At 34.5% G+C, this 25,890-nt stretch overlaps 1 protein-coding gene across 9 annotated transcripts in view; it reads left to right on the top strand.

The window, feature by feature from the left end:
* B3galt1 (beta-1,3-galactosyltransferase 1) overlaps window positions 1–25,890 on the top strand; it is a 558,180-nt gene that overhangs the window by 195,395 nt on the left and 336,895 nt on the right. For all 9 annotated transcript variants that reach the window (XR_007350973.1, XR_007350976.1, XR_007350978.1 and 6 more), the window contains exon 2: window positions 7,216–7,319. The gene's annotated coding sequence lies outside the window, so the exon portion shown is untranslated. The remainder of the gene's footprint in view (window positions 1–7,215; window positions 7,320–25,890) is intronic.

A 25,890-nucleotide genomic window follows, 5' to 3' on the forward strand; every position in this document is an offset into this window, starting at 1 on the left:
AGTCGAAAACAGGGATGGTGACGTCAGTTTACCAACATGGTGGCTGCTGGCCTCCTCTGTGGTCTGACCGGTGTGGAGAACCGAGATGGACCGCTTCCTTCCCCCGTCTCGAACCCAGAATTCAGCCCTGAGTACGGTGCTTGCACTGCTGGCAGAAACTGCAGCGCTGTATCCCTGCGTCGCTATCTCCTCGTTTCCCAGCGCGCGCTGCAGACTCTAGCCGCAGGGCGATTTGCTGAATAAGCAGTGTTACCCTCCGTGTGACAAACCTCTCACATTTGAGTCCCCGTAGCCGATCCTCGTGCGATGGAAATCCTTCCTCCGGGTTCCGGAGCACCCCACTATTGCTGGAAATTCCTAACAAGATAGCCTTTAGCCGTCCTGACTTGTCATACTCCCACACAGTGAAGCAGCACATGGGGGCAATGCACTCCCCTCGCCGCCATCTTCCCTCCTCTAAGATATGTAGTTTTAAGGACAGGTTCTATGAAAGACTCTTCTAAGTAGAAAAAAATGTGTGTGTGTATATATATATATATATATATATATATATATGTGTATATATATATATATATATATATATATATGTATGTATAATGCATATATGTATATATGTTATATATATATAATGCATATATGTATATATGTGATATATACATGTATATATGTGATATATATGTATATATATGACTTTTTAACATAATTAAAGGAGACTCCCATCCTAACAGTTATACTTTTTCCAAATACAAGTTGTTTTTAAAAAGCAGAAGATGACTTCTTTAGCCTAAGCAACAAGAATTCAGTGTAAATCCTTTCTTCTTGATTTATTGATTTTAAATGGATACATCATAAATTCATGTCTCCTTCAAGTCACTTGCTAATAAAATAATCTTAGAGTCTGACTCTAATATTACTAAACTCAAATTAATAATACATCAAAAATCTAAAAAATAAATGTTATTTTATAGCTGTATTGGGGAGATTTCAACGTTCTATTAGGTATATGTTTTTAAAACAATGACATTTATTTTGAGCCTTCTTTATCCTTATAGTACATGATCTCATGAGAAGCCAATATGAATTAAAATTAAAAACAATAATGAGTTTGAAATAAATTAACTCTTTCAGAACACCAGAGTTTCATATCTTAAGCACTAAATTTTTATAAATCAAAAATTTGCAATATACATTATTCGCAATCCTCTAGGTCACAGTTTCTCAATTTTATATAATAGGTACAGTCTTTTAAAGGCAAAAAACAAAGACAGAAACTTTCCTGGGTAAGATAGTGTAACATCAATGTTATTACAATACTAGTTAAAAATATGCAAACATAAAATGAGGCATAACCAGGAGGCTGAGGCAAGAAGATTACAAGTTCCAGGCCAGCCTCTGCAACTTAGTAAGGTCCTATGGAACTTACTGAGATTCTGTCTCAAAATAAAAATTAAAAAAGCTTGGGATTGTAGCTCAGTGATAAAGCAGTTCTGGGTTCAATCCCTGGTACCAAAACAACAAGAAAAAGAACAACAACAACAACAAAAAAAGAAAAATACAAACATAAATACTTTATACTTATACCTGCTGCAAAAAGTAACTACAGCACAGTGTGTTTTGAGAGGCTAATTTTCCTAATGTTTGGGGAGTCTCTCTTTGCATGGTATCATCATTGGCATCAATAAGAGAGCTTATTATTAATATTTCTTGAAATCAAAATAATTATATCTACAAACATGAACACTGGGTTTATGTGGCAGTGTTTGATTAAATTATTATGGCAAATCCAAATTAAAATAAGGGATAATTTTCAAAAAACACAGAAACAAGGGTTTTTGTTTTGTTTTGTTTTATTGGTGGTGCTGGGGATTGAACTCAGGGACTTTACATGTGAGGCAAGCACTCTACCAACTGAGCTATATCACCAACCCCCAAACTCAAGATTTTGATATAAATATTTTAAAATTATTAAGCATTTTATTTAATCATTAATTAGGAAATTAGTAAAATGTTTTCAACTTATTTAGTACAGGGTTCAGAGTAATGCACATATGTGTATGGAAAGGTTAGGAATATTGAGATGAATTTACAAGTAGATGGGAAGCTGGATTATCCCCCTAAAGTTGGAATGGGGAGAAAAATCAATTGTCCTTCCACCAGAAGGAATTTGCATGTCTTTGGATAAGTTTCACTTAAATTTCTATTAGTTATCCACAAATTATAGTCAATTAAAAAGTTTAATCAGCCCTTATAGAATCATACCTCCTTTTTACCCAGAATCATAAGCCCTTTTCCAAAGAAGATAACCGGTGTTCTTTTGACATATTTCATCATCTTCATATTTGTGTATCTGATAAATATAAGAGGAATATGCATACCTCACAGAATGTACACATGGAACCTGCTTCCCTATGGAAGCTGTGAAGACCTTCTCTACTGCAGACAGCAAAGCCCCCTCAGTTCCACTGTCTCCCTGAGAACTGACCTGTCGGCACACAAAAGGGTCCCATGAGAGCCCTTAGTCTTAAAGGAATGTGTTGTTTGTCCCTCAGATATAAGCACCAAGGAACCTATTTGTGTGTGTGTTACATGATTTCTCAGAGAAGAACTGGGAAAACTATTCCCACATCTTTATACATAAAATATTTTGCCTAAGGACAGATAATTATATACATAAGCCAAGGCTTTAATAGCTAACTTGCTTGCTTCCTTCCTTTCTTATCTCTCTGCTTCCTTCCTTCCCTCCCCCTTTCCTCCCTCCCTCCTTCCCTCCCTTCCTCATAAGGTACAGATAATTAACCACATACCAGGTACTGCACTAAACACCTCATAGATATTATTTAATTTAATATCACAATAATCCTATAAGTGTGTACATTTTATGGATGAAAAAATTATGCTTGAACTAGCCATATGATAAGTATTAAAGACAATATTATTAAAACAAAAACAGGAAAAACCAAGTGTACGAGCATTGAATGAGATTTGTCAGTAAAAATCAGGACAGTATAAGAACTGGTTTTGATAACACAAGCTGTTTTCCCAAAGTCCCATGCTCAGTTGGTATTTATGGAACCTATTCTAGTCATTCATATTTCATGTAAGAAATTGAGTGACTAGCCAACATGTTTCATAGCCCTGTTTACACATTTGTCATAGCATTTGACAAATGGCATTAAATTATTTTTGTACATGTTTATGTCTCTTTATTTTCATTGACTATGCTATGAGTTACTTTAGAGGATAAACGTGTGTCTCCAGTCCTTGCTGGAAAAAAAATGGCACATAGTAAGAGCTCAATATAAACGTTTGAGTTTACCTAACTTATGAATATGTAGGAAAGTTGATCCCTACAATTTTAACCTCTGGAAAAATTCAGTTCCCACTCACCAGTTCTGAAGTTCTATTTCTGTTTTCAAAATGGGCTCACTTCTTTTAAGCAGATTTTAGTACTGGATAGATTCAGTATGTTGGAGCTATTTAAAAAAAAAATTTTTTTTTAAAGACACAGGAAAGGCTTATCCTACTGTATACATAGAAGCCCTGCGGAGTAAAGGTCATGGTGTGATGTCTCTGGGAATTAGTAGAGAAAAAAATCTGTTAACTGTCCAAATATCATTAAAAATCATCCAGAATTTTGTAGCACAATTATCAACCCAGTAAGTCTTCTAACCATCAACTCTGGTTATACAAGACAAATAAAACAGATTTTTTTTTCTTTTTTTTACAATGATACTTGTGCAAAATATACTTTTTCTTCAGTATTAAATATGCAAAACACACAAACAAGGAATGTAATTCCTAATAAGAAACAGAGAACTTCATTTCAACTTGCCACCAAAAAGAGTGAGAAAGTAAAGTGTCATTCTGCAGTATGGACAGTATTTTCTGAGAGGGTAGAATGGGTGTCTGACATGATATAGTTATTTAGAGTCCCAGTTCTGTTGGAGTTCAAGTGGCCATTCTCAGCCTGGTGAGAAGAATGTAACACAAAACCCTTCCTTGTTTGGTCAGAGATGGAGGAGATGATTAAAGACCTGTGAGAATGTGATACTGTGGATATTTGATTGACAACATTTGTTATCCATATGACTTTTGTTCAAAGTAAGCTTCTAACTCCAAAGCTAATTTTTGAACCATCCTGTTACTAGTATGTTCCTCCATCTCTCCTTTTCCTTCTTCTTCTTTTTTGCAGTAATGGGTATTGAACCCAGGCCTTGTACAAGCATCAGGGTCTTGCTAAGTTACCCAGACTGTTCTGGAACTTGTGATCCTTTTGTCTCGGCCTCCCAAGAAGGCATGAGCCACCAAATTTGTCTCTTAGGGCATCCTTAACCAACCATTTTGCTTCCTTTGGATAGTTTCACAAAACAAACAATAGAATAGCCTTCCTTAGAAGGACTGGGAATTCCATAACCTAATTACATAGTTCACATCTTATTTAATTTTTCCCTCCTTAATTATATTCTTTTATCTGCTTAATCTTCTAAATGACTCCTCTAATTTGTAACAAATAGGTTATAAAACTGAAAATAGAAACAAATTCTTGGGACTAGTTAAGGTGTGGAAATTTTCCATGTGCTTTCTAAGTGGGTTTGCCCAAAGAGAGATTTCATTTAAAAGTGTGGGGCTGGCTGATGGTAAAGAAGATGTATTTACCTGAAAGTATTTTATATTGGAATGCTAGTTTATAGAAATTTGTAATTTGTTTGTGTATCAAATACTGCACCTGTTACAAGCTTGGATTTATTGAAAACATGCATAATACTGTTGTTAGGAGGATCTACAAATCCCTCATTGGCAGCAGAGTCACCAAAAGTAGATGCACCTGTCTTCCCAGCTGGGACTTGCTCATGGGAAAGAAGGTCACTTAACACCATTTTATCCCCATAGACAGCTGCCATGGGTGGAGAAAACCTAAATTCTGTTAAAAAATCAATCCCTAAATAAAATTTGATTCAAAATATTTGGATTCATTACATTTATAGAATATACAAGATTGGTTTAATAGAAATGTGTTTTTTGTTTTACTTTGGTCTGAATATCAGCTTTTAATGACTCAGTGAACAGCCATATTTTTATCTCTGATTAGCTTGGGGTTTAGAATAGAGTAGTTCTTTTTTGATTCAAGCTCTTGGTTAAAATGTGGGCCTTCTCTCAAGGCTGACATCATAACTCTGTTTCTGCCCATTTCAGTTGCATATTTTGCCCCAACAGATTCCTTGATCTGCAAAAGTGGGGCTACTTCTGTTTTGTTTACCACTACTTTCCCTAGCACTCTGTCCCTGTGCTAATTGCAGTTATATTTATACTTAGTGAAATCTTTCTTAAATATCTGAATAAGTGAAAAATGTAAAATATATTTTCACTGGTCAGGAAGGAGGTAAAGACTTCATGATTGAAAATCATTCTAAAAACCAAGAAGTGCCTTTGAGTCTCATGATTTATTTTTAATTTTTTTTAAAATTTTAATTTGTTATATATGACAACAGAATGAATTAGAATTCATATTACATATATAGAGCACAATTTTTCATGCCTCTGGTTATACACAAAGTAGAGTCACATCCTTCATGTCTTCATACATGTACTTAGGGTAATGATGACCATCTCTTTCCTACCCCTATACCCCCTCCCTTCTCCTCCCTCCCCTTTTCCCCTTTGCCCTATCTAGAGTTCATTTAACTGAAGTATAAACTAATTACACTACAATGTACAGATTTCAAGGGCATAGTGCCATAGTGCCATGACTTTTGTCAAATGTATGCACCCACCGTAACCAGTAAGATACAGAATTTTTCCATTATGATAGAAAGTTTTCTCTATATTGTGTCTATATTGTGTCCCTGTTAATTCCCTACAGTAGCTATTATTCTGATGTTCTGATGATCATTATTGCTTATTTTTGCCTTTTCTAGAGCTTTATATATAATGTATATTTAATAGATATTTAATTAGAGTCAAGAAATTACCTATGTTGCAAATAACACAATTTATAATGAAAGACTATGTTATTTATTTAAAAGAATAGAAAAGCTATACTTCTTCTTGGAGGATTTATTGATCTCATCTTTCCCAGTCTCCAAAAATTTGCTCTTAATTACTCCAAAGATAAACAGAATGATTCTTCCTAGTAGAGTTTGGGAAGGCCATCAATCTCACATCATATACTATAAGCCTCCAAAAGCAGAAGACTTTACCAACCAAGCAGATCAAGAGTGGCCACTTTAAAGCAGGTCTCATAGCCTGGGATTCCTGACCTTTCCAGCTAGGTGCATCCCTACAGCATTGTTATCCCTTTTCCTCCAGACACTTCTGTGGATGGTGACATATGTGTAACAGGTTTTAAAGAAGAGCTTCAAAATTAGGTATTCCACTGAAAGTCTTCTTTAAACTGTATTTTCCATAGCACAGAACTTTGGGGGTATAAATGGTGATGTTTGGGTAGAATTGCTAAAGAGGTTTACAAAGAACTGTAGTCAGTTTGCAGGCAGTGGAAAGAGGCTGGCTAAGGAAAGCCTGTGGATAATGGATTCATTGAATTAGAGCAGTCTGTGATCCACTGCCAAAGCTAGCTTATTTTCTTTGCTAGTTCCAAAAAAAGGATACCTGGAACTTTGAGTTGATGGAAGGCCATCTTATAGAACAAGCTGGCAGAACACAGTTTTTCACTATCTTAGGTCAGCATTATTATAGACTTGTTGAGGTACTTAGGACTCTGGTAGGGATTTTTAGGTCAGAAAAAAGTTAGGCATAGGAGATTAGGGACTAAAATGTGTTCGTTTATCTCATAGACGAGTACAGCAATAAAACAGTCTTAGAAAAACCACAGACAAGGACTGTGTAAGCCTAACCATATTCTACTTCTCTTGCAGAATGTCTTGCTATTATTAATTTTATTAACATTAAAATTCTGTCTAGGAAAAGAAAGCAAATAATTGTAGACAATATTTAAACTAACTTTGTAACATGTAAAGACACCTTCATTCAAAAGTGTATAAGCGGCAGATTATGTAAAGGAAGAAAATTCCTCTTCAAAGTATGTGTTTTAAAAATGCTTATTATTTTGCACAGATAGTTTGATGCAAGATATGTGGAAATTTCACAGAGTGACCAAAAAAAAAAAAAAAAAAAAAAAAAGAAACCTGGACAACTTGCAACAAAGTGCTAATATTCTCTGATGCTCTCCAGGGTTACTTACATATTTTTCTTTCTTAGGTCAGCTAGAGACACTTCGAGAATTGCTCAATCCAGGAGTGAAGGGGTTCTGTGAACACACGGACTCTTTACCTTGAGAGGAGTGCAGAAGATTTCTTCAGAAGGTAAGAGCCAATTCCTTCATTTGGTTTTATAGTCTTCAAAATGGAATTAAACTGTGATATAAAAATAGACAATATTATAGGAAATATTAAGTATACTTTGCATTTGTTTCTAGTCTTATAGTATTTCATGACTTACCCCTTTTATGTGAAGTATGTTTAGCAATAATTGCTCAGCAAATATCCTTCTTACCTTTGAAGTAGGATAATATCCAGAAGCAAGGGTAATTGCAGAACACCAATCTGGCCACTTTGGAATAGAAGCACCATTAGCAAAAATTATGATAATGTTCCTATAATACACTAGAGAAGTTGCTCACAAGCAGAGATTCCTGGCACTGCTGAGCATCTCCAGGATGCTGGAGTGATCAGGCTTTAGTATATCCATGAACCATTGTGTGAGGAGGCTCTCTTGGGAAGCAGTGGATGCTGTTCTTTGAAAGCCTCACAGGATTTCCTGCTTTTTATGCATCTCTATGATTGAAGTCTGGTTTCAGGGGAGCATTTTGCACAAGAATAATACTTTGAATTCTACATTTTCTTGTGAAGCTAGATTTGAGGTACTCTTAGACATTTAGGCCTCTCTTTGACAGTTGTGTAAACCTGGGTGAGTCCTGATTCTGTAGTCATTCAAAAACTGATGAAAGCTTCAAAGATTTGAGGCCTTATTCCAATGTTGACTGAATACTGCAGAATGGTAGGTTTCATATTTGTAGGGCCTGGACGCTGGTGTTTCCTCTGTGTATTATTCCAGTATCGTTGAAGGTTCCATCTCAGAGATGAGAGAGGTATCAAGTGGGATGCCTCACACTGTCAACATGAAAGATGCCAAAAATGCTTTCTTGTCACAATTCTAGAAACTGTTCTATCTTACTAGGATAATTGTCTTATATTGGTTTTCCAAGATTTTGTTTCTCAGATTTTGCTTAATTATTATTATTATTAACAGATTCTCTTTTCTTAGAGCAGTTTTAGGTTTACAGGAAAATTTATTGGAAAGTACAAAGAATTATTCTATAATGCTTTCTCCCAACTCACACAGTTTCCTCCATTATTAACTCCCTGTATGGTGTGGTTCATTTATTATATTCAGGACCCAATATTGATATGTTCTTATAAAGTCCATGGCTACATTAAGTGTTCACTCTGTTGCATATTCTGTGGGTGTTAACAAATGTATAGTGATTAAAATCCATTATTACTGTTTCGTGGAGAATAGTTTTACTTCTCTTAAAATCCCCTCTGTTCCCCATATTCACCCTTCCTCTCTTGGCTGAAGCCCTGGTTATGACCACTCTATTTCCTCCATAGTTTGCTTTTCCAGAATGCCATGATTGGAAGCATACTGGATAAAGCCTTTTTAGATTGGCTTCTTTCACTTAACAATATGCTTTTAAGGTCCATCCAGGTCTTTTGGCAGTTTGGTAGCTCATTTCTTTGTGTCAGTGAATAATATTCTATTGTATGGATATACCACAATTTGTTCATCCCTTCACTTACTGAATTCTTTGGTTGCTTCCAAGTTTAAGAATTATTTTTTCTTCAAAAACCACTATAAACTTGTCTATATACTTTTGTATGGAAATCAGTTTTCAACTCAGTTGTGTGTAAAGGATGGAACATGTTTACTGGCTCAGGTAGAAAGAATACTAATAAGAAACTGCCAAACTATATTTCAGAGTGGCTATAACATTTTACACTCCCTCTACCAATGAATTTTCCTGTTGTTCTTCATCCACAAACATTTGGATCAATATTTTCCTTTTAGTCATTCAAATAGATGAATAGTGTTTTTTCATTGCCTTTTATTTATTTCTGATTTTAATTTTTTGTGGTGTTGGGGATTGAACACAGGGCCTCATGCATGCTAGGTAAGTGCTCTACCATGAAGCTATATCCCTAGTCCTGTCTTATGTTATAATATAATTAATAATAAGTCAATTATATTAAAACAATTATAACAGCCCAAAGACTCTGGTTCTTAGATACCAGCTGCTTCTTGAGTATAAATTTGATAATATCTGAGTTTTAATTTTGTTAATATCTTGGACTAAAAATATTAACTTTTCTCTGGCAGTATCAATCACTGTGAGGTGATTTTGTGGAATAAGCATGTGTTACACCTGTGTGTATATATGTGTGTGTACCTACTCTTCTCTGTCATAATAGACAATGATTCCCCTAATAGTATGTCACGGAAATAAAACATACAGAGCATATCAAAGATGTTTTTGTTTCTAAAAATGAAATGTGCACATTCTATAGATGATACGAAAATAAGCCACATTTGTTGCTGTTCAAAGCTGGCTTTCTGCCAGGAGTACAGTTATATATAAGCCACATCAAATTAGCCATTCCTAATTTTTGTACAAGTAGTCCCTTATTTACACTAGCTAAATTTATAAATTTTGCACATTAAAAGGGTGTGAAAGCGATTTGTGTTCAGTTTCTTGTATTCATTCATCTCTTTGCATTTAGATTTGAACAACCTCCATGATGATAAGACTGGAAGTGGTGAGACAGTGACACTTTAGAATATTTAGTGGTGGTGTAAGAGGATGGTACCATTTGGGAATGCCAGCTTTTATTAAAAGTATAAACCCCACATCTCTTCTGCAGACTCAGGTTCTTTTCCAGGCTTTTCATCCAAGTTGAACCCTGGTTTTGAGGCAAGGGGCACCTCCTAGGAGAAGATGCCACACAGAAATTTTGGATGAGAAGCCACATGTAACCCACATATTATTTGTTTCTTATATTGAGAGGAAGGGAGATGAGGAAAGGCACATCAGAATATTGTGGAAAGAGGTAGGCATGGTGCTGCATGCCTGAAATCACTGGCACACAGGAAGCTGAGGCAAGAAGATCAAAAATTTGAGGCCAGCCTCAGCAACTTAATGAGATCCTATCTCAAAATCTCAAAAAGAAAAAGAACTAGCGATATATTGCCCCTGCTGCTCAATCCCCAGAGCCACAAAGAAACAGTATTTGTAAAAAGACAAAATCTTTGTTAATTGTGGTGGTTAAGAGGAATTGGGCCCTTTACAATGCATAGAATCAACCAGAATAAATTAAACTTAAACCTTTAAATGTAGATATGAATTGTTTGCTTGGAACTTAAAAGTGGATGTAAGAGGCATTTCAGTAATGGAACTGTCACTAAATGGGAGTTAAAAGAGATCTCCAGGAATGGAAGGGTTCTCTACTCTGGCCTTCCAGATTCTTGATCTGCCACAGAAAAGAATTTAAGGACACATGAGTAAAATTGCAGAGAAGTTTATTATAAACGGAAGGTACATACTCAAGAATGAGATTGTCTATGATCATAAAGAGAATTAAGCATCTAAATCATGGTCCTAATTTTTATACTGGGATAGTACCTACAGGGCTACGCTAAGGGTAAAGTCACTGGGGCTTTACAGTTTGGGGCCTGTGTTCCTTGCATTTGAACATTGCCTGCATGAATCATTGTGTATTTCCTGCATGCTGTGTTTCATTAGCACCTTACATCTCTATTCAGGGGTGTGTATCTTACTATTATGCTGAGGCTAGGGTCATTTCTCACTTGCCAAAGTCTTTAATGTTTAAACTCCTAAAAGGAATATTCCCTCCAGATGCCTTGCAGTTTTATTGCTTTTCAGCCAATCCACAAGCTTGGGTGAGGATGAGGTGCTGGGGTGCAAGGACTTAGGCTGGGATGGTTCTCTGGAGTTCCTGGATCTGCATGGCAGGGGTTCATGGGAATTTCCTGCATTACTGTGGTTCATGGACATTTCTTTTTTGAGACTCAGTGTTTTCTCTGTACCCCTAAATTCCTATCTCAGGACCATATATGCCTAAGTAAATAAGCCAAATATCTTTCTTCTATGATATCAGTTTTTTAATACAAGTGTAATTAAAATTTTCATTTTTTTTTTTCAATTCAAGTTGTCTAAACTCACAATAAATTATTTTTACCACAAGTAGGACCTAGGACAAGGAAGTCAACAAATATTTCTTACATTAAAAAAAAAAAAAAACTCAGTACCAGCTTGTTAAAATTGAGGAATGGACAGATAAGGTTGTAAGTGACTGGTAGCCATATTGAGCAACGCCTTAAATTCCAAAATAAGGAATTTGACTTACAATGAAGGGTTCTAAGAAGGATAATAAGATGATAAAATTTGGTTTTGAAGTAGAAAATTAGCGAACAGTAAAGGAGATAACAGTAAAGGAGTAAAGAGACAAGGAGCAAGAATTGCAATTAGCATGCTAATTAGCTAATTAGCATGAGAAGAAAAGTGGACTAGGCTTTTGGCTCTGAAAAGGGAAAGGAGGTAGCAGATAATAGAAAGTTTTTGTTTGTTTTGTTTTGTTTTGTTTCTAACTCAATTAGGGCAATACTGGTTGATAACCTACTAAGTGCTAGTCATTATTCCAGGCCATTTTAATGAACAAATGGCAGAATATATTCTATCAGCATGTTATGAACTAAATGTGTATGTTTCCCCTAGAATGAATATGTCAAAGCCCTAATCTCCAATGTGATGGTTTTAGGAGATGGGTCCTTTGCAAGACATTGAGAATAATGCCCTAGTAAGAAGAGGACAGGGAGCCAGCTCACTCTCTTTCTGCCACTTCTGCCACTTGGTACAAGGCGAGGCATGTGTTCCATAACTCAGAAGAACCTGATATATTGGAACCCTGATCTCAGACTTCCAATCTCCAAAACTGTATAAAAAATAGATTTCTGTCATTTATAAGCCACTTACTTCAGTGGACAGAGTAATAAATAATAAACATAATTAAAATGTTTATAATATATTGAAATTTGAAAATATTAGCAAAAAAAAATGCAGATTTGATCAGAGTAGGTCTATGAGAAGAGACCTGAGAAGGAGAGATTTGGGCAAATAGCTCACCTTGAAGAAGGTAAGCTAGTGAGCTTGTACACTTAGGGAGAATATTCCAGGCAGGAGAAAAAGGAAGTACCAAGAGTCTGTTGTAGGAGCTTGTGATAATGGCCCAGGAACAACCACACTTTGAATTTAAAATCTTTTTTCTGGCCAAAATGGTCAATTATACCAATTGCAGAATGCTGAAATGAAGACTACCTGCTGGAAGGAAAGTTTTTCTTTGGAAGTTCTGCTTCAGGCCAGTCATTCAATTTCTAAAGGACAAAGGAGATAGAAGATGATTGAATTAAGAGGTCAGCTTCAGGGCATACCCAGAGATAAAATCAGTTAGAGAAAGTGGGGGAGATTTGAAAGCCAGGAAAAATCAGAAAACATACCTGCCCTTGAAGCTATGTCCAGAGACTTGACTAAGAAAAGGAGGATACAGAGTTTCAAATGCAGCAAAATGTTAAGGAAAATAAAGATGAGAGAATTGAAAAATCAATAGGGGCTCATGCCTGGAATTCCAGACTCTGGAGGCTGAGAGAAGAGGATCACAAATTTGAGGCCAGCCCGGGCATTAAGTGAGACCCTGTATCAAAATAAAAGATAAAAAGACTTGAGATGTAGTTCAGTGTCAGAGTTTCCCTAGGCTCAAAAACAACAACAACAACAAAACAACAACAACAAAAAAAAAAACAAATAAGAGTGGGGCTGGGAAATCAAGGGTTGAGGTTATGAAGGTCATTGTGTTAGCTGGCATCAAGGAACCTGTGCACAATCCTGTTGTGTCTCTCTGCTGTTGTATTCTTGCAGAAAATTTAAAGCAAGATACAAAACACAGGAAAAGTATAGTAAAGTTTACTAGAAGAGAAAGGAAAATGACCTCAAGGGAGGTGGTGGGTCATCTCAAAGAGTACAGCAACAATGCACCCCTTTGTTCCATAGTTTTTAAATCAGTCTTAGGGCAGTTTCTAGAGACTTCCACTCCCCCAGGTAGGAGCTCAACTCTTGACACACAGTAGCTTTAAGTCCATACTGCATGGAATTTTCCCACAGATTCCCAAGCAAAAGCAAAATCCATTGGGGGTGGGGGAGATTTTACTAATACAGTGCAATTAAAATGTCATACTAAAGATCTAAAGGCAGTTCTTGGTCAGTAATTGGAACTTGTTTTTGTAAATTTTTATGTTTTTGGAGATTTGCTTTTAATTATCCTGTCTTCCTGAATCTTGGAATACTTGTTCTGTATAAAGGTCACAAAAGTCCCCTTTCAGGGTAATTTGTGCTCTTATCAGCAGGGAGGAACCTTAACATTCCTCAACCCTGAGAGAACAACCCTGAAGATAACAAATGTTTGTCCAGGAATGTAACATATCCTATTGACTTAAGCCAGAACAGGGCCATAATGGCTTTGGGTAAACAACTTTTGAAAAGAAAATATTGCAGAGGGCCAGCACATAGGCTAGTTTATAGAATTATCCCCTTAACTTCATGTTCCTAATCTGCTACCTATCAATTAATGGCTCTATAATAGAGATCAATTTCAGTTAGTTGAGAGCATAGGATTCTGAAATATCCAACAGTCATATTTCCTATATTAGATACAATGAGCTTGAAGAATTAGTCATACTTTGGACAAGAACTGTATTAGTTTTTAACTTACATTAAAGATATTTTAATAACATTTTGAAATTGGGCTTTGGTAAAAAGTGTTGACAAGTTTGAAAGACTAAAATTAAATGTGTTAGGCTTCAGACTGGGGTGTGTGCAACTTCTACTTCCCCTTTGCTCTTCCCGTCTGCTCTGATTTCATAACAAGGCACAGTATTGACACGCTCAAGAACTGAGGCCTCCGTGTACTTTGTGGAGTGATATTGCTGTGTTGCTCAGTTTGCAGAAAATCCTTGGCCTAAAATACAACCTTCAGTTCATCACCAAAGCTTGCATTTTATTAATGCATGAAGCTTTTTTATAAGACACATTAATTTTTTTTTCTTCAAAAAGCCTGAAGAAACACAGTTATAATAGGATTAAGAGTGCAGCCTGTCAATATTTGATAGTCTTCTCAATAGCTTCTTATTAGATTTTTTTTTTTAAAGTTGGTGGGAATTAAGACACAGCAATAAGTAATGACTGAATACATTCCCGTTAGAATGTTAATAAAAAGGTATATGGAAATCAGGGATTTATAAAATTGGTACATTCAGCTGTGGTTTTTGCTGTCTCTATGACCTAGAATTTATATTTAAATGACATCTCTCTATGATATATAGCAAGCCTATCAGAAAAAGTGCTCTGAAAGAAGTAAGGGTTTATATATTTTAAAAATGGGAAGACATAAGAAAAGGATGGGCTTATTTTTCTGGGAAACAAATTGAGAAAGTGTGTTAAGGTTGACAAGATAGACAGCAGTAGTTATTTGGAATTTCAGGGTTGGTCATAGGAACTATCTGAAGAAGATCAAACTCTTATTCAAGGTCAAGCCCTTTCCCCTTTGCTTTTTCCTTCATATAGCCCCATCATCATCCTATCCCTAAGAAAACTCCCTGACAAGAAAAGGCCCACTATCAGTCTTTTATAATTTCATAACTCTGTAACAATTTAAAACAGTTTGTTATTTCTCCAAAAAGTGTTTACATTTTAAACAGGGAAAGAGGGTGGTATCCCCATTTAGGATAATTACAAAACAGCCTGCTCAGTCTGTATGCAAGACCTGAGGAATTTATTGGTCATATTTTTTATTTGGTGGTTGCACTTTTATATTTATTTTTGCTTCTATTTTGCATTAAAGGAACAGTGTAGTTCCCATAATTACAACATGATGAGATTTTCATTGCTTTTAATTAACCTGCTTTTTTCTTTCTCAGCTCCGTAATTTATTTTGCTGTGTTTATTAGCAAGTGAAAAACTCCAACTGCACTAGTTGCATGCTGTTTTTACTGTTTACTACTTCCATTATTATGTTTTGAATGCAAAAAAAAAAAAAATAAGATCTAGGCTTTTATATTCTGATAAAAATCACCATTTTATCCTTAAAGGCATTGTCTCAGGATTTTTTTTATAAAAATGGTATTGGTTTTAGTTCATCAGAAGGAGGAAAATGTCAGTCAGGATAGTAAGATAGTAATCTAGGATATTCAGTATTATGAGTCTTAAGGGTTTAGCAATAAAAATAGATCTTTGTTAAAGAAAAAATTTGCATATTATATTAAGAGGAAGAGACTTGAATTGTATCTGGCAACAAATCTGGCAATACTAGAAGTAGTTACTTAAAATAAAGACTTTTAAAATGCTTTTTATTTCAATTACTCATTGCAGTTTCATCAGAAACAGAATTCTTCATTTCTATAAGTACAGAAATATGCATGAGTTTTTTTTTTTTCCATCATTATTACAAAAACCTTAAGCTTTACAGAAGCAGATTTAGGAAGGAAAAAACATCTATCAAACATCTCAAAGTCCTACATGAAAGTCTGAAATAAATTATGTTTTCCCTTTCCTGGCAAAGGGCAACAAAAGAACAATTTGGTGAAGGAAATAAGTGAATCATATGAGTGTGTGTGGCTGGTCTGCAATATGGGGATACCATAGTGAATTTAACCTGATTATCTATTCTACCAATAGAATCAGCAGAATCCTGGGATGGGGAGGGCGTGTCCACAGGCATGTGTGTCTCTGCATAGAAGAGACAGTCCAAGAGACAGGCAAAATGGCTTCTGTTGCTTTGGAAACATCATTTTACCTTCTTGCATTTGAATTTTTCTGAGAAAAAAACATCCACTTATGTCACAATAGCCTCACAGGAACAATTTAATTGTTCCTGCTAAAAGCCGGTAAGGACTCTCAGGATATTGGGTGCAGTTTTTTTTTTTTTTTTTTCTTTCCTTCCCACAAAGACATTCTCAGTCTCTATCAATCTTAAGTAATTGACAACCTGATGGGTGTATCTACCAAGCCACCAGTGGCAAAGAACAGACGGCAAGAATAATTCTTTGGAAATTGTGAAAATGTTAGTCAAATAATGACTAGATAATTTCAGGTTGCCTTTGTTCAGTGGTGATTTTTAAAATAATGGGTTCTATATGATTACTTTTACCTTACTATGTTATATGACAATAAGAATTCCCTTGGGGTGTCATTGAAATGAACTTTTTAACAAATTATCTTCCTTTGTATTTCTTCTGAGTCCTGAGACCAGTACAAACACTCTTCTGGGTTTGTCCATACCTGGATTTTCTGGTTTTATCCTCCACTAGAGTAGCCACAAGGATCAAAGAGACTCTGTGCTATGGTAGGATCTTAGATAGTACTTTACTTCAGAGGAAAAAAAAAATGCTCATATTATGCTTGATATTCCGGCGAAGGGGTTTTCCCATTATACATTTTTATAAGCCTCATTAACTCTTAAATATATCACTAATACCTGGACACAAAGACAAATATAGCTGACCATCTTTGGCCTAATGACATTAGAACTTTAATTCACTTGCTGATACTAACTTCCTCCTGAGGTGAGCAGCAATATCTTTTGAAAAATGAGTCATGGGAAGAGATTGATCTCAATGGTGTAATTAAAGATGATGTTAGAACCATAGTCCTTTTTTGATAACAGGTCTTTCATGCTATCTGGGACAGTGAGACCCTTAACTTTGAATCATTCAGAGTATATTACAGGTTTGCTGATAAATCCCTAGACTAAAACAGGGCACCTGTTTAAATTAGACATTTTGGTAGCCAATGAGGTAATCAGTTTCAGCATATATGTTAATAAATTAAAATATATCCATCAGGTTAAACGAGAATCTTTTAAACTAACTGTATAAGAAATTGTATTGTAGAAATAAACAGAAATAGACTTGAATTTACAAAATTAGAAAACTCTCTAAAGTGAATATTTTGAATTCTTTATTGATTTTTATTGCCATTATTGAAGCCAATTATTATTATTATTATTATTATTATTATTATTATTATTATGTTTGTTTCTGGTTTTCAGTTCTCAAGGTTTCATTTTTTCCACTGATGAGTTCAAATAATTTTTTTTTCTAGTTTTTGGTTTAAATTTAAAAGGAAAAACACAAAACCAAAATTAAAAATAATCAATACACTTTATTTATAAAAAGAAAAAAGGAGCTTAAATAATATGAAGCAGTTTATATCTGCCTTGCAGTTATAATGTAAATATTAAATCAATTTGATTTTTTCCAAATATTGAAAATTTTTGCTTCTGAAAATAGGACTCAGACATGTTAATTTACATATCTGTAACTGCAAAAAAGAAAATTGATGAGGCTGAGTCATGACCAGACTGCATTTGTAGTATTTAAATATCTTGGACTTTACTTTTAGTACCTATTTACTTTTTTTTCTGGCTGCAGGGTGCCAGGAATTGAACTCAGGGGCACTCAATCACTGAGACACATCACCAGCCCTATTTTGTTTTTTTATTTAAAGATACCGTCTCAGTGAGTTGCTTAGTGCCTCGCTTTTGCTGAGGCTGGTATTGAACTTGAGATCCTTCTGTCTTAGCCTCCTGAGCCACTGGGATTACAGGCAAGTGCCACAGCTCCTAGTGCCTGTTTAGTTTTTGACATTTAGCTTTCAAAGTAAGGTTGAGTTTGAGACAAGTACATGAATGAATTGCATATGACAATTTATGACAAGACTAGCGTGTCATTTCTGTTCTAAACTCCACCCCCCCTTTAAAATTTGTTCTTTTTAGATATACATGACAGTAGGATGTATTTTGACATATTATACATACATAGAGTATAACTTACTCTAATTAGGAATTTCACTGGTGGTATGTTGATAAATGAACAGGGAAATTATGATTGATTCAGTCAACTATCTTTCCAACTCTGATTCCTCTTCCTTACCTTCATTCCCATTTGTCTAATCTAATGAAATTCTATTATTTCCACTCTCTGATATTTCCTTTTTCATCACAAATTTTATTGATTTTTCTCTTTCTAAGTTAACTTGGCTAAGGGTTTATCAATTTTATTTATTTATTCAAAGAACCAAGTTTTTATTTTCTTGATTTTTAAAATTTTGTTATTTGTTTATTTGGAATAATTTCAGCTGTGATTTTTTTTTTTCTGTTTGAAGTGATTTCAGATCTCATTTTAATTATTTCATGTTTTCTACTGCTTCTGGTGATGATTTCTTTTTTTTTTTTTTTCCTGCAACTTTCAGATGTAATGGTAGGTTACTTATTTGGTAACTTTCTATTCTTTTAATGAATGATTTCAATGCAATGAACTTTCCTCTTAGAACTGCTTAGAGTTTACCAGAGATTTTGATAAGTTGTTTTGCTATTCTCATTTACTTCTTAAGTTATTTTTTTGTTTTGTTTTGTTTTTAATTTCTACCCTGATTTCTTCTACTATCCATTGGACAATCAAGAGCATATTATTTAGACTCCATATTATTTAGTATGGTAACTTCTATTTATAATTTTTTAATTGATTTCTAATTTTATTCAATTATTATCTGATAGAAGGGAAGGTATTATCTCTTTTTTTTTTTTTGTATTTGCTAAGAGTTGCTTTGTGGCTGAAGATATTGTCTATTTTAGAGAAGGATCCATGTGCTGCTGAGAAGAAAGGATATTTGGTCATTGATGAATGTAAATTCTATATATGTTAAGCATAAATTATTAATTATATTTTTTATTTCTATACTTTTTAATTATTTTTTGTTTGGAGGGTCTATCCAGTGATGAGAGAGGCATGTTAAAGTCACCAATATTATTGTGTTGTGGTCTATTTGATTCTTGAAATTGAGCAGGGTTTGTTTGATGTATGTAATGCTCCACTGTTTGGGGGCATAAATATTTATGATTGTTAGGATGTATAATTCTCTTAAGCAGTATGACATACCTTCTTGGTCCCTTCTGACTAACTTTGACTTGTAGTCTAGTTGATCTTATCTGAGGATAGAAACGTGTTATGGTTTGGATGTGAGGTATCCCCCAAAGCTCATGTATGAGACAATGCAAGAAGGTTTAGAGGAGAAATTATTGGATTATGAGTGTCTTGATCCAAGCAGTGAATGAATCATCCTGCTGGGATTAACTGAGTGGTAACTGAAAGCACATATGGTGTGGCTGGAGGATTTGGGTCATTAGGGATGTGCCTTTGTGGTATATGTTTGGTATCTGGTGAGTGGAATCTCTCTGCTCTCTGATCATCATGTGAGCTACTTTACTGTACCATACTCTTCTGCCATGTTGTTCTGCCTCACCTCACGCCCCAGGAATGGAACTGTCTATGGTCTGAGACCTCTGAAACCATGAGCCCCATATAAATTTTTCTTCCTCTACTATTGCTCTGTTCAGGTCTTTTAGTCACAGCAGTGAAAAATCTGACTAAAACAAAACCCCTGATTGTTTTTGTGATCCATGTGAATGATATGTTTCTCAGTCCTTTTATTTTCAGTCTGTGGATGTCTTCAACTATGAAGTGAATTTCGTGGAGACAGCATATTGTTCTGTCTTGTTTTTTAATCCAATCTGCCTGTCCATGTCTTTTGATAGATGACTTTTAGGCCCTGTATATTCAATGTTATTATTGAGAAATGATTTTTATTCCCTGTCATTTTGATTTATTCATGGCTTTTAATTTGAATTAGTTTCTCATTTGATTGTCTATTCTTCTAATGTAGTTCCTCACTTTGCTTTTGTTCACTTTTATTTTTCATTTCTTCTTCATGAAATATTTTATTGAGTGTGTTTTATAGTGCAGAGTTTCTAATTTTTTAAAACTTGAATTCTTTTAACTTTTGTTTATCTTGGAAAGCTTTTTTTTTTCATCATCAATTCTGAAGCTTAATTTTGGGAGTTCTTGGCTTGCATCCATTTTCTTTCAGAGCTTGATATATATTTTTCCTAGATCTTCTAGTCTTGAGGTTCTGGATTGAGACATCAGCTGAGATCCAGATTGGTTTCCCTCTATATGCTACTAGTCATTTTTATATTGTAGCCTTTAAAATCCTATCCTTATTTTGTATGTTAGTCATTTTCATAGTCATTTCATAGTAATGTGCCTTAGTATGGGTCTTATGTAATTTTGTATATTTGGGGTCCTGTAAGCCTCCTGTGTTTAGTTTCCCATTTTATTCTTATGGTTTGGGAAATTTTCAGATATTATTTCATTGAAAAAATTGTTCATTCCTTTGGTTTGTATCTCTGAGCCTTCATCTATCCCAAAAAGTCTTAAATTTGGTCATTTTGTGTTATCACATATTTCTTGGAAGTTCTGTTCATGGTCTCTTAACTGAAACTCTTGTCTTTCACATGTTCTAGTCTGCTGCTGATGCTTTCTAATGAATTTTTACTTTGGTTTATTAGTTACTTTATTTGGAGGATTTCTGCTTTTTTTTTTTATCTGAATCTCAATCTCTGTGTTGGTATGATCTTTCACTTCCTGGATTTTCTCTCTGGTTTCACTCCTTACGTCATTCTTTTCCTTGCATATCAGTTTATGCACATTCTAAACTCCTTCTCTTACATTTAGTCCACTGTGGTGTTGAATATATATAATTATTTTGGTTTGTTTCTGGTGATTTGTTCCCTTGATTTTTTTGTTCTTTGTATGTCTACCCATCTAACACTATGGATCTGAGGGAGTAGAGTTTCTACCCTGTGTACTTATAGTATCCCTGAAGGTTTCCGGTACCTTCCCACCTTCCCATTTATGGGGAAACAAATAATAACAACATTCAATGAAAACAATACAGCCTAGAACTAAATAGTTCCTGCTATGATATCTATAATGTTAATTTTTTCAATAAACATAAATGATGTGAATTTTTCTTGCCCACAGTAATAACAGTAAGTATGAAACAGGGTTTATAATTTTATATGCAGGACAGGGAGAATAGAAATGATGTAGGATGTGATGATTATAAGAGAGAATAAGCAAATAGAAGTAAAAAATTAAAATAAGCATGAAAGAACAGTAGAGATTGACTGTTAGCAGAGGAAAAGAGAGAAGGAGAATCAAGGGAAACAGACTACTGAGAGAAAATACAAATAAATATATAGTAAAAATTTAAAATAAAAATAAAAGAATAAAGAACAAAACCAAAATATACAAATTAAATATCTTAGCCTCCAAATACTGATCCATGAAAAATAACTGCCTTCAAAAAATATTAGAAATGATAAAGAAGAAACAAATATTAATAAATATACCTGTCCATGAATGTTTCAGGTCACAATTGAACAGAGAAAAGAAAAAAGGGGAAAAAAAGTTTAGAAAAGAAAACATCTCATTGTTAAAAGAATTGTTTCTGTAGGAGTACACAAGATTCTTATCTGTTCTTCTCAGCAGTGTTAGGTGGGGTTGCTGGAGTGTGGGAGGAAATCCTGTTGGTGGAGCTCCTGGAGGGAGCTTAGGTAGACTTGGGCTTGTTGACAAAATGCTTATCTGCTTTCTTGGATTTCCCAGGAAGCAGATATGAAAGTGTCTATCTTTATTCCACCATCCTGAAAACCCTGAACTATAAAAGTGTTAATACCTTTGAAGTTTTAAGATTTTTACTGAAATTCATGTATTTTACTGAAATATGTGGAAATGAAATGTCTCATTACTTCTACATTCCATTTTTCTCTCTGTTTACAATTGAAACAAATGATAAAAGACCATGGACAGTTCATTCTTTCATTCAACAAATATTTATTAGAAGTCTTCTGCATGCTAGGCATAAGGCAGGTTTTGAAGGCTTACATTTTACTAAGGAAGATACACATTAAAGAAAACATTTCACCAATATCTTCATAGTTACAATTATAAGAAGTTATAAACAGAAAAGAATAGAATGAGATGTGTTGATGTAATACAGTGCTCTAACATAGAGGATTGAGGAATCTCTATGGGAAAGGCAGGTGAAGCTAAGAGAAATATCACAGGACAAACAACCTATGTGGTTCTAGGACTATATTCATATTTCCTGACAAAGAGTAGAGCCACAATGTAGTCTTATGTGATACTAATTCATAATTTTTGACATAAAAAATATTTCATGATACTTTTAAAGTTAAGAGTATTGGCACACTACCCACTAAAACTCCTTAAATGTTCTCTTCATAATTCTTCTTAGAAACCAATCATGGACTGACTGAACTATTACAGATGCTGTCACCAGCAGTGCATGAGCCTAGAAAGTATTTAGGGGTGATTATTTGTTAAAAGCTCAGGGGCATGGATAGGTCAAGACCTACAGAGTGTCCGCTTCCCTTCACTTGACTATCAGTAAGGCTCCTACTGGTTCCTGAACATTTGACAAAAAGAAAAAATAAATAAACTTTTATCACATTAAACTCTTTAAAGCCTCCTATAGATGATGTACTTTGTGACATAATGTCAAAATAGAGTATCTTGTTCCTTAAAATTCTTTAAAGTGATCTTTAACCTACATTTTCAGCAGCAACATCTACTATCATCCAACACAATTTGTATGGCTTTGATCAAACTACCTATGTATGTATGTATGAATATGTAACAATAAATCCCACCAATATGTATAATCATAATGGACCAATAAAAACATTTTTTAAAAGAGTACAATGCCCACTCCATTTTTCTTCTTCAAAAACCTATTCAGTCTTCATGGTATCACTGGCCACCTCATTTCAAAGTGCACTTATTTTCACGGAATATACTTTGTACACTTTGTATCTTCTAAATTCTGAACCATATAAATATACTAACTACTGAAATTGAATTCCAATTTTAAAAATTATACAATTTCTCTAATGCCATCCCCTATACCTGGATGTCCATCAACTTGGTAATGGATGTCTTTCACTGGTATGAAACTGTTGTTGTGTTCATTGTATTATAATTTCAAGTGCACTTTATTCTTCTTATTATGTACATAGGTTCCATTTACACAGTAGATCATATATTTTCTTGTATTCTAGTATTCTAGATTTCAAATTCATCATTCTACCTTTTTTGTTTGTTTGTTTGCACTTAGAATTGAACCCAGGTATTTTTACCACTGAGCCACATCCCCAGCTCTTTCAATACTTTATTTGAGACAGGGTATCACTAAATTGCTTAGGGCCTTACTAAGTTCCTGAGACTGGCTTGTAATTTGAGATTCTCTTTCCTCAGCCTCCTGAGCTGCTGAAATTACAGGCCTGTGCCATGACACCCAGCTACCCAGCTTCTACCATGTTTTTAAATGCTTAAGTCAGAGTGCTCTCAATGCTAAATTAATTCATGCTGCCAGCTTGATGAAAGAGAACACAGACTTAGCTATACACGTCAACGACCATAAGCCACAGAACCACAGCAAAGTCACCAGGAACTTCCTGGGTCCCTCAGTTAATATGCAGTGAGTACAATTCCATAAGAGATTAATTGTCACCAATCATGAAGAAGGTAAAATTCTCTCACAACAGAGAAGCTACACGTTGAATCATAATGAAGATTGTTTTTTAAACTTCTGTGTCAAGTCTGTAGATTGAATGTCTACTATTATTTAGTTGCCGTATTTGTTTAGGGATAATCATTTCCTGAGGCTATGTGGATCATTGAACTGGAATGGATACAATTCTAGCTTAAAGTCTATATCCTAAAATTAGTTACAACTAACTAAGTATTAGATATTATAGGCAGTTATATGTCAATTATTAGAATAAACACTAGCCAAGTTTCAGAATCTCAAAATAAATCATCTCAAACATAAACTACGTTTATGTTTCCATCGTGATTGGTTTACATGGGAAAGCAAATTATAAGACTATTTGGTAGATAAAAATGCCTATCTTCTCTTAGAGTAATGATAAACAAAGAATTGAAAGAAAATGGCTTATCAGAAAGGAAATTACTTCCTTCAATTTCTGTTGATTGCTGACTAATTAAATTATACTTCTATGCAACATAATAATACAACCATAGAGAGAATAAGTTTGCGTGTGTGTGTGTGTGTGTGTGTGTATACATACATACACTGAAATAGACAGGTCTCCAAAACATATTGAGTGAACAAAACAAGGTGCAGATCATGTGTATTATGTGCTACTATCTGTATAAATGTAAGTAAAAAGAAAAATCCTTTTCTGTGTATGAGAAAAGGATGTGTTGAGAAGATTATCAAATGGGCTGATTATTCTAGATGCTTTTCAAAGGGAGAGGAGATCTTTAAAATGAAGATGAGAAAGAAACTTTTCACTGAATACTCTTTGTGCACTTTGTATCTTCTGAATTCTGAACCATGTGAATATATTAGCTACTAAAAATATCCTTAAAAATAAAAGAGGAGGAACAAAAGAAAGGAATAACTTTTTAAGTATGATGAAGTCAATGGAAGTTTTCTGAAATAGATTTCATATCAAGCCTATAAGAATCTAAAATATCATCTTCAAAACCATATTCTTGATATTGTTGACATTGAAAAGTTTTTCTATATTAGACTCTGTAAGTGGGATTGGTGACTCCAAGGAAAAGAGCAATGGAATAAAATATCCTGATTATATATGGGAGAGCATTGGCATAGACATTTGTACAGCTGATGCACTTGATTGTGAGGTGTTCAATCTATGCCAAGGTGAGTACATATTTGAGTCATGACAGTAAGCTCCATTTAGAGCACACCAGTCCTCTTTCATGAGGTCCAACTGGGGAAAAAATAAAAAGAATACAGCTAGAACAAAAAACACAAGTAGACTGTGTCTCTACTGAGCAAATCTTAGGGACACAAAGAATAATTCTATTCTTTCCTAAAGTTCACACACTGATTTAAGGAGTATCCCTCTATGAAGTCTTTTCCAGTAGCCATAAGCATACATAGATTCTCCATCCTCCATATACCAATAGCAAGCACCACATACCTGTTTCAACATTTAGACAGATCTTTCTGCCCAACTGCAAGTTTGTTTTTCCATGACTGCTATCCTCAAAGAGTCTTCTTTTTCATCTTTATATCAGTGGCATATGATACAGTGCAATGTGTAGCGATTTCATATTTGTTAAATGAATGAATGATTTTGAAAGAAAGAGGATACTAGGCAAAATGAAAGATTGCCTAGAAAGATTTAAAATATAGTTTGGTTTTCTGGAAGATGAATTGCAGGATTCAAAGCAAAAATAAAAATTAGAAAAAAGAAAATCAAATTTCATAAATGCTTAGGGAAAAGTATTAGGTAAGAAACTTGATGAGATGATAAGGAATTAAACAAATTAAACTTCATGTGTTGAGAAAAGATGTAAAACCATACAGTGTGAGTGAGGTATGGTAGACACAATATATGCTGAATTATTCATGAATGTAAGGGCTAGGAGTTTTAGTAGGTGAATAAGACTTGTAATTTACCAAGACTTTATTTTTAATATGGGAGATAATCATACAAATTAGTATCTACAATACAAGAAACATGGCAAAATAGGAATATAAAAAAGAGCCATATTACTTGACCTTAAAATATGGGTTGGATTTGATTGTGGAGAAGGCTATGCCAGGTAGACAAATGAGAACAAGTGCAAGGGCTTATGTTCTTGGCCCATATCAGAAACATCAGATTTTCTTGATCTGAGTGTGGAATGCCTAAAGAAAATGAGTAGAAGATCAACCTAGAATGATTAGGCAGGGCAAGAATGAAAGGTACATGTCCTCCTATCACACTATGACTGTATTTAGTAGTAAATGTAGAACCTTTAGTAATTGAGGGGCATGGTTATAATGTG

This window comes from Marmota marmota, unplaced genomic scaffold, assembly GCF_001458135.2.
Source record: "Marmota marmota marmota unplaced genomic scaffold, marMar, whole genome shotgun sequence".
NCBI lineage: Eukaryota > Metazoa > Chordata > Mammalia > Rodentia > Sciuridae > Marmota > Marmota marmota.